This window comes from Notolabrus celidotus, chromosome 3, assembly GCF_009762535.1.
Source record: "Notolabrus celidotus isolate fNotCel1 chromosome 3, fNotCel1.pri, whole genome shotgun sequence".
Lineage (NCBI taxonomy): Eukaryota > Metazoa > Chordata > Actinopteri > Labriformes > Labridae > Notolabrus > Notolabrus celidotus.
The window spans coordinates 39,955,919-39,971,751 of NC_048274.1; the positions used below are offsets into that span (position 1 = coordinate 39,955,919).

The window sequence follows — 15,833 nt, forward strand, 5'->3', positions numbered from 1 at the left end:
GAGCCTATGTACTTTTTTGACCAGAAGTACCAAGAACTTTTAGTTCCAAGAACTTCTCTTCAAGGAACTAAATGGTTCCTGTGGCTCAATGTTGTCTGAAGTTCCATGAAGATTATGCAAACCAGTCCAGTGATGTTTGAAGACGCAATAAAAGTAACTGCACGACACCGCCAGACCAGTGGAAGGCAGTAAGACAAATCTTCATGTGCAGCATCATAGTTAGCCTGTTAGCATGAAGGAGATTCATCTTGTGCTGTTTTTGATTGTGCTTCATTTAATTGTAAATGGATTTGTTGAATCAACACTTGGAAGGAGACAAGGGCAGTGACAAAGCCGATTCAAAATGCCTGAAACCCTCAACTTAAAGCGAGAAGACAGGCTTTAAAAGACATGGAAGAGATCGACCGGTGTTCTGGCTTAGAGAGCGACGCTGTTAACTGGAGACATTCTCAGCCAGTCATCATTGCTAAGGTAGACTTTCAAACCCAGTAATGAATTTAGACCCTGGTTCCTGCTGTAAAAACACACGAGTTCCTCAAAAGTCCCTAGTTCCTGGGGAAAGTTCCTGCTGTTGAAAAGCACCTCTTGACTCACTCGCCACCAAGCGAGCTGGATGCGACTCTGGGGGGGAGGCTTTCAGCAGTGTGTCTGCCCCCTGGTGGCTGGCTGCAGTATAGGTCAAAAAATCTGTCTCCCCATTCATTTGAATGGGGGAGCAGTCAAACTTTAAAAAATAAATACACGTGGTATGAATGTTTCTCCCATCCGTATGCTGTGGTGATATGTAGTTAGGATTTGACTGTTTTGTGTTCAAGGACTCTTTTTCCTGAAAAGTTTCTTTTTCGTTAGTTATTAGAGGTTAAAAAACGGGGTTTGGCTTCAGAAGTTGCGTCTATGCGCGCAACCTGTTGCAGGGCATTCTGGGGTTTTAGTACCAGCTGAATAAAATGATACCACCAGTTTTACTCATGTCAAGTTGCTGTGTGTGTGTGTGTGTGTGTGTGTGCGTGTGTGTGTGTGTGTGTGTGTGTGTGTGTGTGTGTGTGTGTCTGTGTGTGTGTGTGTGTGTGTGTGTGTGTGTGTGTGAGAAATATAGAATATATGATGTATTCAGAGTATGTCTATGGCACAAGGTGGCTGGCATACAAACTGAAACTCTTTGACTTTGACTCAAGCAAAGTTTGATCGGGTCTTTGTCTTCTGATAAAAAGAATACTTTCATTTTTTTCCAAGACACATTTCAGCCAATAATTTCACATGTTCTACAATTCCCCTACACCAGAGCACACAATCTGTGTTAAACCCATCTGTGAAGAAAACTTTAAGTTGTGTAATCCTAAAAAGACATCTCTCTACGAAAGCATCAAAGGATGAGAAGAAGAAGAAAGAAACAAGCAAAAGAAGATACCAGAAATAAACTTGCTCAAGAAGTACAGGCAACTTCTCATTCAAATGGTGAAGTGGAAAACTGACTGATATATATTTTACATTCTTTTGGGAAATTATGGACACCACGTCTTTCACTCTCCAGACAAACATCCACACAACGTCTTCAATTTTCAGAGGTTACATGAGACAACCAGAAAAGCTGAATGGAAGTAGATCTTCAGAGGAAGTTTTTTTATCTCAACACATGGTCCACATGTCATGTCTACCTTATCACAATACACTGTTTCTACAGACTCCACAGTGTGTTTAATATTTGTTTGCTCTGCTACACTAATGTCAAAGTTCACAATGTGTCTATCTGTGTACTCAGCAAAATGTATAGATGACTCTATCAGTGCGCTGCAGGCGGAGAAGCATGAGAGTGTTATGTCTGCAAACAGTACCAAAGCATGGTCTTCTCGCTGCCTGGAATAAATGCAACACAGCTGCACAGAGGGAGTGTGTGGAGGTGCACAGACTGGAGGGAAGGGAAGAGAGGAAATAACTGCAAACCCTTGGCGGTGGCCTAAATCAACATTTTTTTTACAAACCGACCATCTTATATCCGTCCACAGCCTGTATACAGTCACAACACTTCTTACTTTCTTAAGAAGGGTGACTAATACTTCAACAAATCTTCTTCTCCTGATGAATGAGTTCAGACAGAGCAGAGAGCTGCTCTGATAACTGAAATCATATCTCTAATGTTTTAAGGAAGACCGTCTCATTTCAGTGTGCTGTTTCAACAGGTGCCCTGCCAAACAGGCCGACATTAGCAATTAAGATGAGAGGAAACACAAACATGCACACACACACACACACACACACACACACACACACACACACACACACACACACACACACACACACACACACACACACACACAAAAACATACACACACACACACACACAAACACAAACAAACACACACACACACACACACACACACTACAGTATATTAGAAAGTCTAATATGAAGAGGTGAAGCATAAATTGGTTGGTTCAGTGAGCTACCTGTTGGGGCCACATGATGAATCATCTCTTCTATTAACCCAGCTCAATCTTTGCTTGACCGGTTTACCATATCATCATCATAATGTCCACAAGCCTGTTTACACACCCAAAGCCCAGCAGTTGGAGGGGTCAGGGACCTGAATCCTTAACCCCAGACAAATGCATCTGCTGACAGCTGATTTGAGGTAATACGGTCACAATCGGACCAAAACAAGAGAATGACACTTGGGGAAAAACCCCAGGTGTCTTATTGAACACAATGTCTTGTCTGCACATAATCAGTCTTTGTGTTTTTCATAACCACTTTCACTTTCCTTCCTCCAAACCTGTCAAACACAGCAGCTCGTTCAGTGGCCCGTGTTTAACGTGATGCTACAAGTACCACTCCAGGCTGATTCCTGGACTGCAGCTTAGTGTCATTCATTCATTTACTTACTTAATTAGAGAGAAGTATGAAGCTCATCGTAAACTGGTGCCCTACACTGTTTTATTTACAGCTGGAGCTGATTTGCAATGCCCGACCTTAGCTGGGCCTTTAAGATACTTAAAAATCAACAAACAACCAACTCAGAAGAAGCTAGCTTGTCCAAGAGATGATTTACAAAAGGCCACTTCAATGAGAAGCCCCATGAGATTCTCCATGAGATGCTCCTCATGCTTCTGAGTCTGAAAGGTGCAACAAGGCTCCTGAGCACCTGAAGAGCTGGATTGTTGAAGCATGTTTGGATGAGATTAATTTCTCAAGTCTTTTTCTCAGTTATGATCCAAACTTAGCCAAGAAACTGATCATTAAAATCAAGTCAAGTCAAGTCAAGTCAAGTCCACTTTATTTATATAGCACATTTAAAAACAACCAGTGTTGGCCAAAGTGCTTTACAAGGTAAAAAGTAAAGGTACATGAAGACAACAATAAACAACCACATAGCAGGATATTACTGTCCTCTTCACGAGGAGAAGGCCAAAGAGAAGAGATGGGTCTTCAACAAAGATTTAAAACATTCAACAGTGGGGGCCGATCTTAATTGGAGTGGCAAGCCATTCCAGAGCTTGGGGGCCGCTGCTGCAAAGGCTCGGTTTTTAAGCCATGTTTTAGGCACATCCAGGAGCAGCTGGTTTGTTGACCTCAGTGCTCGGGCTGGGTTGTGAACATGGAGAAGATCAGCCAAGTAGGATGGAGCCAATCCATTTAGGGCCTTGTACGTTAAAAATGCAACTTTAAAATCAATGCTGTGACGGACTGGGAGCCAGTGGAGAGCACACAGCACAGGTGTCAATTAATCATTGTAAATAGCTCACGTCCCTGTTGAGGGCACCAGTTGGAGATTAGTGCTATAATTCCTGCCTCTTTGTGTGTTTTTACATCTGCACAAGAGTGTGTCAAAAATATATGGATGCTTATAATGTGTGCTAAAAGAACAATCCTCCCAGTGCTGGAGTAAAACTGTGAACTTTTACCCTGTCAAACTTTGATTAAAAGTAAGGCTGTTGTGGAGTATATGAGCACAATGTATCACAAAAGAGTCTTTACTTCCAGCTGCTCTCAGGGCTATAAACCACATCTCACAGCCATTATCAGTGATTGGAGTTTTCTCAGTTATCATCAATTGATTCGTGTGGTGTTCAAGGACAGGTCTGGTACTGGATGTGAATGGGCTCCTTGATTTTTCTGTCTCTCCATGACACCTTGAAAAAAAAGCTACATTTCATGATGAAGACCATGGAATGAGATCAGACTTCCATAAATGTGTCATACTTTGAGTTATAGTCCTCATTACCTCCATAGTTCACAGGCTGCAGCAGCTCCTGGGGGTTACAGTTAGCACCTTAACGTTCCTCATGGTTCCCCTGCTAGTTTCCCTACTTGGTTTTTCCTCAGCAAAATATTAATCATGAAAGGCCAGGGAAGGCAACCTCATTTTTTAGAACAGGTGGATGGACTATGAAGATAAACTGAAAGGTACTGCAAATTGTTACATAGACATGTAAACCTAGGGCAAGGTCTACTACGACTAACAGTCCTAAAGCTAGATTGCAAGTAGGGTTGCAAGATTTGGATGAACAATTCAATGGTACATACCATGGCTGATGAAATGCATTAATGTCACTTCACCACTACTTATAAATGAAGTTCTTGTATTAGTACTTTTGCAACAGCCATCATTTACTGAGTGATTTTTATTGATGTATGTAATTACATTTACAAATCAATAAAGTGAGAAAAAAATCAATAGTTCAAAATGACTGATAAATGTCTATTTCCCAAATTCAGTTAGTGACATCTAAGGTGGTGTTCACTATTTTTTAATAGGTGCCGTGTCCACTGCTGCCTTTTTTTGTGGTGGGAGCGCCCACGACCTCAATTTCAGAGCGCTTCTCACCTGCGAGGTGCTAGGTTACAAAATTAGTCCCACGGCACTTCTGCGTACCTAATTAGTGACTGTTGGGTCTGTTTTAAAATGCTCTGTTTGCATCATACTTGCTTTCATTTGATGGCATTTCATCAAGAAACTGCAAAAACTATTGATAGAAATCGTGTCGTAGCATCAGCAGCAGCTCTAAACTTGAAAGGTGTACCACGAATAAACGAGTGTGATAAATGTTCTCCTCCTCCATCATTGTTGTTGACAAAGTTGATATCAGAAGCCCCGCCCTTTCTTGATTCTAATTGGTCAGTAATAAAGGAGGGAAGTCAATTAGTGGGGCGGTGTTCCAAAAGTTGAATTGTTTTCAATCGAGAGCGCTGTGACAAAAGCAGCAGACGCTGAAGGTATTTCTGCGCTTAGGTCGCTGAGCGCTGGAAGCTGAATCACATTGGGTTTGAATAGATAAGAGGCCCTACCAGCTTAAACAAAGGCGGCATTGGATATGTCAACTTATTATTTTTAAGAGGAGCAGCAGTGTCAAGGCATTGTTAAGGATCATGAGCATGCCTTCCAAGCTTCTCTTTCCCTGCAGAGTGTTGAGCTGTGCTTACTTCTTCAAAGGCAGAATGCTCAACATGGCAGATAAAACCAGCAGTATTTGTTTTGTTTATTCAATCTTTTTCCCTCTAGGTTACCTAAAGGTCAAACACGTCATACCCTGTGACTTTGAATCAAGAATAATCTCCTAGGTAAGCATCGGTCGATACATCAGAGGAGACTGCTCAGCCGTTTCTATCACAGTCCACCCTTGATTCCTCAGTCTCACGCTGGGAGTAATCACTCACTGCAGCAGGACACAAAGATAAAAACCTACATGCAGGTTTTAAAACTGATAATTTCTCAAACCAAACACTCAAATCAGACGGAAATGTTTCATCAGCCAAATGAAACCAAAAAGCAGGCCGGTAATAAGACGATCAGTTCATCGCAGACAAACAGTGACAGCGGGCAGCCGAAATGAAAGAGCAGCGTCAGTGATTCCACTCATGCTGGGATTACTAAGTGATTCAGACAGTGTAATGAAAGAGACAGAGCCTGCAGACAGTGGCCATGTGTGGAGCTATATGAACAGTCATGAGAGTCTATTGCTCCCGCTCTTTGAATATGTCTCTGCTAAAAGACAAGGACAACTGGCTCCATGTGTTAATCATTCATCTATTGCCAAATACATTCACTTTGATTACAGTAAATCCAAATTGAACTGAAATTAATATTAGCAGAAAAGTTAAAAGCTGTTAACAGACTGACGGTTTTGATCATCATTTCTCAAAGGAACAGCCTTGTAGAAGCGAATTAAAGAAATGAACACTAATAATTATGGTGTTAACGGATGTGTGTGCAGCTCTGCTGAAACAGATGTTATTGTATCTGTAGAAGTTCAAAGGACACAGCTTATTTCTATATAAGCAAGACTTTGGCTGTGTGTCTGTCTCTCTGCAGACTAGATGTCATGCACTACAGCTCCTCACAGTTTCAGAATGCTTTGAAGGGATCCATGGTCAACAACGCCAAACAAAACATAACTGAATCAAATTACATTTTTAGGAAAAATCAACCTGATCCTAACATTTCCATTTCTGGGAAATAATACAACAACAGCAGTTGTTGTTGACTTGAACTGAACCTGAGAGAAACACCTCCAGAGGTGAGAGAGGGGCCAGATATCCAGGACATGAAGCTTTAATTTGGCACATATATGTGTTCCTTTCCTCAGCTGCTCAGATTGAAATGTCTATGACCTCTGTCTGAACAGTCACATGTTAGTAACAATGTCAACAAGCTGTAGCTCAACAAACGGCCCTACAGTGACAATGAACTAAAGCTGAACTGAAACAGTAGCATTTACCATTATCCAGTTAACCATTACCAGACACAAACAGACAAAGGGCATATTGAATGGGGAGACACACATTCAAGTTGTTCACTTGTTGCCCATCTACCACCCTGCAGGATCTCCTCCAGCCTGAACTCAGTGGTCATCATGCAAAACGAATCAAATGGTGGATATACTCAGCCAAGATAAGTTTGCATCACAGGGCGTCTGGCTGACATAACAAGGTGTTTGTGCATATAACAGCCTTATCTTTAAAGGGATCCCAGACTTTTATTGCTTGAGGGATTTTGTTTCTGATATCAGTAATACACCGACTTACAATCCAGGAAAGTCAGTAATAGCTTCATGAGTTTAAAAGCCCAAAGCCTGAACACTCTCATTGCTGTGATGAATGCTTTAATCCTCCTTTGCATTAATGGCAAGACAGGAAAAAGTTCCAAAGTCCTCTAAAAGCAGGAGAGTGATCTGCTGATGATAGTTAGCAATGTGCTGCAGCGAAAGTTAAACCAGCTAGGAGCTTTCTATCCTGGCTGAGGTGGCATGTTTGTGGTACCATGAAGTAGAGCTGGGCGATATTGAAAAAGATGTCATCACGATAACATATTTCATATCAGTCGATATCGATAATTATCATCATCATCTCAAATGATTTTTTTATTTAAATGTAAAGTCAGATTTTCCCCTGAGTGAAAGTAAGAGAATCCTGACAGTTTGTTAGTTTGTATCTGGATTTAGTTTTCTGATGAACTTCTTGAATCCATCATTTCTGACGGTGCTAACAGGAAGCAGGTCTTTAATGGAAGATGAGATTTTTGTGAAGTTTCAGTTTGTAGATTCTTTTTTTTCTCAGATTATTTCCATAATTTGATTTAAATTTACAACACATATACTGTATATCAAATTGTCTCCTGTGTATCAGTTTATAGTGTATTGTTTTGAGTTGTGCTCTCCCCTTTAAGGTTACTAAGGGTTACAGACAGAGTGATGTTTCCCACAGTGTAGTGAACGCATCACGGTTGTTTGGTGTTCAGTTGTCCTACGGTCATGTTGGACATTAAACATGTTCACAGCAGAAGTTGTCTCTGTGCTCTTCCTTTACCCACATCCTGAAAGTAGATTTAATGAAGTGTATGAAGTTAATAGTTAACACAGAGTCGACTCAGTGTCAGACTAACCACTCTGCTTTCAGTTTTCTTCAGTGTTGCTGTCGCTCGTTTCAGTTGCGTTTATATTTTGCTCCGAACGTTTTTAAGCCCCACCTATCTCTCACCCTGCAACATGATTGGCTGTTCAATGCAGTCTTCTTCTTCTTCTTCTTCTTCTTATGTTGGGCGCAAAAAAGGCTCATTAGCACCCCCTCACTTTCTATTGGTTAGGGGATGTAATTACAGGTTTAAATACATCAAATTTTTATCGAACATTTGTTATATTTTTGTTGAGAAAAATTACATCACAATAATTTTCGTTATCAATTTATTGCCCAGCCCTATCATGAAGTCAACTGACATCCTGCTGCATCAATCCATCCTTTTTTGTCCTGCTTATTAGGGCTGAGTAAAGACATAGATGCATCCTGGAATTCAGACAGTCCTGGAACCAATTACTTCCATTGTAATGACACCCCACACCTGTGGGGGCACTGTGTGTGCTGCAGAGCTGTGATTCACATTGTATAGAGACCCCTCTTAAAGACAATGCTGACAGCAGTAGGTAAAAATGTTAAGTACGCACCTACAACATTAAAAGCTGATGATTGAATGTGTTTAGAGGTCAAACTAGACCAATATGATTAACCTACACAACCATTTGAGTCGTGGATTGCAAACAGACACAGCTTCACAGCTTGTTTGTCTGCAAACTGCAGTCAAGCTCTGTGCCAACAGAACCGCTGGGATCTGTAGTAGTGACACCCACACACACTCAATAGGGGCCTTGGCCAGACAGATTTTTCAATGCTTAGGTTGACTAATCTGATATCAGACAAAACTCCATTATTCTCCATTTCCAGGTGAGGGCAGATTCTAAGATATGGACCCAACAAATAAGACACTTAAGAATCTGATGATTCTTCACTATCCCCTCGCTAACTTCATTTTCCTTGGCACTGGTGGACCACTTTGTAGAGTGGGAGAAAATGACCAGCTTCTATAAGAGGCCAAGTCCAGGGAGATGGCAGTTGATTTCAGGAGGAAGAGGAAAGCTTCATCACTGCTGTGTATTCAGGGAGAGGATGTTACCATGGTGCAGGAGTGCAAGCCTGGGCATCGACATCTACAACCGATGGAACTGGAGGACCAACACAGAAGCTGTGTACAAGAAAGAGATGAGCAGACTCTGTTTCCTGAGGGGGCTTCAACGTGTGAAGCAAGATGTGAGCAGCACTGGAGCCAGAGATGACAACAGATATGACAAACTGGTAAAGAGAGGCTGCTCTGTAATTGGCTCTAACAAGATCATTTATAGCAGTGGCGGAGAGGAGCATGCTGAATAAAGTGTTATTCATTCTGGATAATCCTGATCACCCTCTCCATCGTCTGCTGGAAAGACAGAGGATCACCTCCAGCATGTAGTTCTACTGTAATGAGTACAAATGAGAGAAATCCTTCCTGTCCGAAAAAATAACTGTGTGCAACTGCTCACCTCTGTCGAGCAGAGAACTCTCATCCAGATTGTCTCTGTCTCTTTCACTCCACCATCTGTTCTGCTCCTGTTGATAACTGAATGATTCATCTTTTCTCATTCAATATCACGTGATTAGTTTATATGCATAGCACTGTTCTACTGCCACGCTTAGTGCCCTGCAGCCTGTTGCACCAGCTGTGTGTAAGTTGTGTCCTCAGCTAGGGTGTAAAGTCCTCACTAAACCAGACGTTGAAACTAGTTAGTTTGTAACTTCAGTTGTGTCATGGTTTGGTTTCATCTTAACTAGTAGACCGTAACGTCCAAACTAACCACAACATTGTCGCAGATATGACGGCTACACTTCCAGCAGCCAATCATTGGAAAGCACCAATTCTGATGCATTGTTATCTTTCATGCCTAAATGTCTCAAAACTGACCAACAGCTGAAACAAACTAAAGTAAGGTGATAACTATAGCCTAAGCCTTAATCTACAGTGTGTATAATAACAGTGACATTGTGGTGAAATTATCAACTACAACTTACATTAATACTCAGGAGCACAAATCTTGGTCATCATATTTTTCCAAAGGATGTAATCTCTAGTGGATGACGCATTGCAGACGTAATATAGCAGGGAGAACCCTCTGTATGTCCTCATCCTCCATCATCCCACCTTTCAAAACGACACACCATGGCAGTCTATATACTCTATGGAGGACTTCACATCTACTAGGAGCTAAGTGTAAGAATTAGGTTGTAACTTAGGCTGATGTTGGAACTATCTCAGCTGGTGCAACGCCCAAAACGTTAGTAGAGTGTAAACTCATCCTAAATGAGAATTGCGTTCAAACTAGTCTACATTTGAACTTATGCACAGCTGGTGCAACAGGGTGCAGATCACTGTACATGCACACTATCTCTGAAAGTGTGTTTGCACATTAACTACACTTTTCACTGTGACTGCTCATATACAACTGTTCTCTTGTTGAGCACCTTCACACTTCAGATACATTTACTTCCTTCAGTCTTTTTTAGATTTTAGTTTTGTAATGCATAAAAACACCTCTACCTCATTGTGTGTGGACAGGATATGAATGTGTTTACATTTTAAATATAGTGTTCTAACTTTAGTGTTACCACACAGAGGCTCTTATATTTATCACTGCTGTGTGGAATATCTGGATGTGTACATTTCTTTATCTAGTGTGAGGGTTTTGTGAATTCACTTCACCTGTGCTATATCGGCTCAGCTAACCTGCTGTTCAAACACCACAAGTTCCCAGTTTGGGATCAATAAAGTGCATCCATGTATCCAGCCATTCATCCAGCCATCTATCCAGCTATCAGCATGTAAAATGTTTTAGGGTAAAGCTGGATGGATACGCTGAAACTGATTGGAGATTTTCAGGACAAATGTTTTAAGTCCTTTTCAGAAGCTAACATGTTTTCCTCCCTTTTAACCGAGTCTTATTCTTCTAATAGTCTTATTCCATCTTACTTTGTCTATCTATTATCTACTTTCAATTATTATAGACACATAGTATTAGTCAGTTAAGTCAATTAATTTTATTCTAATTTTTATTTTTAATTGTTCCAATTTATTTTGGATTATTTCATTTTTTAATTAGTTATTACTTTGATCTTATCATCTTATTATTTTTACAGAGAGCCTCTCAGCTTTGCTGTATTTACTTTTAGTGTTGCATCCTAATTTATTTCAATGGTTTAATATTTTAGTGTTTGAATGTCTTAGTAAATTATTATTTTTTGGTGAGTTTAATTATGTGTTGAGTTTTAACATCTTATTTCACCTCCAGTGTTTCCTCATTAAGATATCATGACAGGGCTTCCTCAGTTAGTTCAGCAAATTCATTTATTATTATTATTATTATTATTATTATTATTATTATTATTATTATTATTATTATTATTATTATTTTTATTATTATTATTATGTTACTAACCTTACATATTGTGGTTTGTGGGGTGGGTTTGGAGTCGGGCTGGGGTTGGGATGGGAGGGTGTCTTTATTTTTTGTTCTTTTTAATTTTTATGTTACAGCACTTTGTGTTACAATGTCATTGTATGAAAAGCACTTTTCAAATAAAGTCGGATTGATTGATTGATTGATTGAATGTGAGTATTTGCTGGTCAAAGTTGAATAAATAGTTTTGAACTGCAGAGAAAACAAAGAGTAATTGACTCTCCCACCTATATGTAACTGTCTGAGCTTCTTTATGAATAGTAGACTTGTAATGTGGAAGAAATATGCTGTTACATGAACCTGTGCACCACATACCGCTGCCCTTCATACTCAAACCAACGTCCAGATGTTCCTTAATAATTGTTTCCCTTCCTAACCTGCTCATTTTGCAGCTTCGCTCTATAAGTACAGGCCATCCTGCACAGCGCTCTGCCTCCTCAGCACTTAGATACAGTCACGGCATGAATACCTTCCACTGCATTGTTGTCATTTCACAAGTCTAATCCTCAATTCACTGACCTGTCCACACTTGTACCGCTAAGTAGACACCAGCACACACACAGCACTCCTATGAGTTTCAGTGTGTTCATAATAACATTATTAAGAGCTTAATCTCTAGTCTGTACATGCTGGGAAGTGCTAAAAGACATCCAGTAAAAAGGGGGATGGGGTGTAGAGTAGTACTTATGTTCTTAGTCTGTGTTTTTGTTTGTGTGTGTGTATGTGACACACAAAGAAAACATGAGGGCTTCAAACCAACTTTACATCATGTGGCAGATGAGGAGGGGAGCATAGCACACACCATCTATTTCCATCTCTTCTCTAACAGTGAAGAGCAATCCAACCCATCCTACTTCTCAGACTTAATGAAACATAAAACTTATCAAATGGTTAAAACAGATGATCTCCTTCAACGACACCGACTCATATGCCCTAACTTTCCTGCGGTCTGGTTCTTTCCTTCAGATCACAGCAAAGGTTAGAGGGAGAATCTGAACCAGATGAACCTGCAGGTGGAACGGCCTCATGCTGCATGAAGAGAGGATGCTGCATTATGTTTTCATATGCAAATCATCACTTTGGTAAACATTGCCTTTTATGATAGGCCTCAGACAGTAGTTGGCTTCGTGCATTCGTCCCAGCAACACTGTCATTTGTCTGCATTATGAATTGGTAGCATCTGGGCACAACATCAGTGCCAGACATGTACAAGCTTTTCTGTTTTGCTTTAAAGGGCCAGATTTTTCTGCTATCAGCTGACCTGTGCAACACCTTCCCAACCCGTACTTCTCTAGCTTGGTCAGTAGCTATGTGATGTTGATGTATGTACCGCTCGAGTATTTGTTTTGCAGGTGAGAGGACTGGGGGTTCAAATTAGCCCCCTGACCATCCCAAAGAGACCTTGTGGCTCTTCATACTGCATCACCTGACTACAGCACACAGGGCCGGCTCAAGGCATAGGTAATCTAGGCCACAATCTGGAGGGGCGCTGCCTTAAACTCTGAATGTTTTCAATGTGGCCCTGCATGTGATGTCAAATAAGGACATACTGCCAGGCAGACAGTGCCATACTCAACACTCCCTCTCTCTCAGTTGCTCGACGACTCACTCACGACACCCCGCTCATCACAGCTTACATCAGAAGGAGAGATACAGAGCGTCAAGGTACAGGAGGAAGAAAGGGGAGGGGGAGAAGTTAGCCTTGTAGCATTTTCTCATTAAAGGAGGGTTTTTAACATGATGTTGATTTCTCTGCATCATGATCACTGGGTCAGTTTTTGAAATAGCGAGCAAATGCATGTCTGAGCCCACTGCGTCCCTGTATGCAGACTGACAGACTGACAGATAGACAGGCAGGCAGACAGGCAGACAGGCAGACAGGCAGACAGGCAGACAGGCAGACAGCAGCGTATGATGAGGAAACAGAAGAGAGAGCAGTGTGATGAAGACACAGATGAAGGAAAGACAGTGGCATTTGTTTATGGGTAAACAGTGCAGCACTACACTGCATGAACTGAATCTCAAAAGATGTATTTTAAACATCTTTTAGTGAAGAAATAACCAGTACAAATAATATGTATAATAATACTACAATAATCTGACACTAATAGTACAATAAAATCATGGCAGCTCACAGCAAAAATCCTAACTTCAGTCATTAAATGAAGCATCCAGGGTGCATAAAACAGCTACAACATAGAATCAGTTAATAACCCCAGACACCCCGACTGAGGTCTAAGCTGTCTCCAGAATAACCCCATGATGTCCCCTTATCTGAGCACATTATAGAAAGATAGATATAGATCCAACAATAGAACCTCCTGCTTGAGAGAGGACCCACTGTGCCACTGAGCCACAGCTGACCCAAGAGATGATTATCTGACAGTTGATCATTATTTTAAGCTTTAAAGTTGAGCATAACTAAGGGATTGGTGACTTGAGTGACAGATGAGTGCTGATAGTTGACTGGAAGGTTTCCCTTCAGCTTTCCATTCAGTCAATCAACTCAACCTCTCATTGTGTTTGTGTTGTTGGTTCCTTGATTAACACATTACATGGTTTAATGTGTGGCACAACCTGGTGTCTGAAACATCTGTGCTCAAGCTTTCTTTGTGAGTGAAATACTGGTGAATATTGTTTTTGGCTAGTGGCAAACTTAATTCCAGGAATGCTCAACATGTGTACACTGATGGCAGACGCTGCTGTGTACGTATCAGTATCAACTAATCCCATTCACACTGCTGGCACAGCCACCAAGGACAGTTTGTACTGTAGGGTGTCTTCAGGTCTGTTCCAGTCAACCACTGACAGACTGTTGGAGGACCTGTCCACCAGTAAGAAACTTCAGTCAAAGCTACTCTCATGTATCTTTGCACAGCAATCACAGTAAAAGCATGCAAGCTTTACTGCGACCTTCTCTTTAAATATAAACCTTCCTCTTTAGCAGAGAAGGTGGTTTATAAAAGTTGCTGTTGTAACTCAGAAACCCACCTGCTGTAAAAAACAAGATGGTGAGAAAAAATGTAATTTTTTCACCTTTTTGGTCTTGCTCACATCTTTTTATGTTCACAGTGTGCACAACATTCGAGAGAAACAAGGGGGGCAGGCTGCATCAGCTGGGCTCAGAGGGCAGGGGTGCAGTTGTGTATGAGTGTCTGCTGGGAAGCTGAAAGGGATCAAGGTGACAGGATCAAAGTAGATTGTGAATTTACATGTCAATAAGGCAGAATTAAAATTGGGGCATTAAAAATAAACAACTAAAACTAGGTCAATGCAGACAGAGTAAGTTTACCTGTGATAGGCTGATCAGAGAGTCTGTAATATATGGATTATTTTTTAATCCCCTGACAGCACAAACTCCTGTTTCTACCCCCGCCTGGAGCACGTTGGAGTGAATGTAAGTTTACTTAAAAATACAAACATGCATTTTCAATACTTTTCAAAAGATAAGCTGATATTTCTAATTTGGGTAAGACAATGTGTGAATACCTTTAAATGCTTGAATTAGTAAAAATATGACAGAATGAATGAAAAATAACAGAAATATCTATTTAATTAGAAATTATCTTTGAATCTGTTCATTTATATAAGACATCTGAACATAGAAAAATATACTTAAATATATTCCATGGAGTGATGGGAGCTGTGTTTGAGGTTTACATTGAAAACCTTCACACAGAACTAATGTATACACGTGAGGCCAAAGCTTACTGCTATGACTCAAATCTCTTAGCATAAATCAAACCTGCTTGTACTTGGATTCTCTGTTTGTCAGTTTGCCTAAATCACAAACTGAAATGTTTGGATTAACATATCATCCGATTATGTTGTTAGTCATGTTAATCCACCATCCGATCACATGGGATTATCAGGGTTCGGTAAGAGGGCTGTACTAGAGGCATGGGCGGTAGAGGCATGTCTCAACCCATCTTCAGCAAGTGATGCATTTTCCCTTCCAGTTATTTTGTCCAGTCATGATAACATAATGTGCTGGTATACTGAAACACTTTTCACAGTGGCACACAAAGTGAAAGCTGTCTCATATTAACAGCACAGGTTCAGAGACTCCAGACTGCAGCGTACGTCTTACACTTCACTGACAACCAGAGAGTTACAAAAGAGCTACCCAAGGCTTCATGATCAAAAGATCCGCTTTTGTTTCACATGCACGGTCCTCTCTTTCTCTTTCTCCCTGAGGCTGGAGGAGTACAGCATGTCGAAATATGATCCAATTAATATTCCCGGGGTATTCTTTGTTCACGGTGGGACATTCAAATGATAGAACCTCAGCCTGTGAGCTTGTGATTAAAAAGTTAAACCTGCTGGGGGACATATCTCTTCGCAGGACGCTTTATAGATTCATTTGGATAGTTAGTGAATAATAGATAAGATGAAAACTGTTCTTTGGAAAGTTTTACTTTCCATATATAAAGACACGTTCACTGTGGCATGGTGCCTTACGATGCACAATGATATAAGATATAAGGGGTTTAGCACTGTACACCCCCTCCACCCCAACTCTACCA

At 40.8% G+C, this 15,833-nt stretch overlaps 1 protein-coding gene across 2 annotated transcripts in view; it reads right to left on the bottom strand.

Annotated features, from left to right (window-relative positions):
• Positions 1-15,833, bottom strand: part of cemip (cell migration inducing hyaluronidase 1) — a 138,339-nt gene that overhangs the window by 111,284 nt on the left and 11,222 nt on the right. The window lies entirely within an intron of this gene.